Source organism: Penaeus monodon, chromosome 32, assembly GCF_015228065.2.
Source record: "Penaeus monodon isolate SGIC_2016 chromosome 32, NSTDA_Pmon_1, whole genome shotgun sequence".
NCBI lineage: Eukaryota > Metazoa > Arthropoda > Malacostraca > Decapoda > Penaeidae > Penaeus > Penaeus monodon.
The window spans coordinates 14,623,444-14,624,857 of NC_051417.1; the positions used below are offsets into that span (position 1 = coordinate 14,623,444).

Genomic DNA, 1,414 nt, shown 5'->3' on the forward strand with positions numbered 1-1,414 from the left:
ACCAACCAGTAAATCGTAATACGTATTTTCTTATCATTTTAACGTGTCCAAATAATCCTTCATAAACATCGTCTTCGTTCAACATATCTTCTCCCCTATTGATTATTATTTCGCAGCGGACTTGGAATTAACTGCATTTACCGAGTTAATAATGTTCATACTGTAGACGCCCCCCCTTTAGCGGTAGCCTAGCTGTACCTATGGGAGAGGGAGTCAGCTGTTACAAATTGGTAAAGCACTGAGCAGAAACTGGCCTTCTAAACTATATTGTATCATTAACTTACAAATACTCCATATCAGTCGAATCTCAGGCGGTCAATTGATTTGTAAATTATTTACAAATAATGTAATGTTCGCACCCACGCTCACTCCGAGGGTATGCCAGACGCAAACAAATCAGATACGTAATAATGTACCTTCAGTCACCCATGAGTATCCCATTAAGTGTTGCTATGGGAGGTGGAGCGTGCAGTCGCCATCATGCTCAGGTTGGAGCCGTGACGTGTCTTCTGAAACCGAACACTGCGTCTCAAGTACTTTCCAATCAGCTCTCATTATACAATCATTTGTGAGTTAGAATAAGAGAAAGTTGTGCATGTATGCTGTGTGTGCTGCTGTATATACACACATCAACACATACCCAGCCAGAATAGAGGTAATGCCCTAATGCATCGTCTTTGATGAGGAATTTAGTTTGACTGCGGTCGCAATTCCTTTTCTTTTGGGCACGTTATTGCATTTGCATAATGTTGATTGATCTGGCTATCTATAAACAAATATCAACAAAAACTGAAATAGTTCTATCGCTAAAAAGTGATGCGCTTTAGGCTTTCCATGTTTAGAGTTTGATTCTCTATTTACAGAGACGTAAAATAATCACAGCAGAATCATATCCTGCTAAGGAAGTCATTTTAAAAGCAACAGATGATTTCGTGTTCTATTAAAGTACCAGCACTTCTCGATTTGACGTCGAAGGCGCTCTTCCTTCTTCACAATAAAATAGCTAAAAGATGCCTGGAGAACAATATGACAATATATTCTAGAATTCTTAAAAGCTCACCTATCCACCGTTCCTGAAAATATGTCCCGAGATCATGTGTTTGTCGCTGGTTCGAACTCTCGTGAAGCCGCTGTTGCATGGCTACAGCGAAGAAAGTACAAAGAGGCCTTTTGATCTTGCGCTCTGCAGGTTTCCTTTGTATATGACATCTGACAGCTGCTTCGGAGATAGACCTACAAACACATCCGATATCAATGGCGGATTATGTAGATGAAGATCATTATTGAACTGCAAGTTTATAATTCCTCTAGTTCAAAGAGATCCGCAGACAACAGGGCAAATGAAAGTAGATCAAACAATCTGCTGGAGTGTTCGTCAACTGTTATGGAACCGCCGACATTTTTTTTTCTTAAA

The 1,414-nt window shown here is 40.0% G+C and overlaps 1 protein-coding gene across 4 annotated transcripts in view; it reads left to right on the top strand.

Moving 5' to 3' along the window:
- LOC119593666 overlaps positions 1 to 1,414 on the top strand; it is a 65,664-nt gene that overhangs the window by 45,147 nt on the left and 19,103 nt on the right. The window lies entirely within an intron of this gene.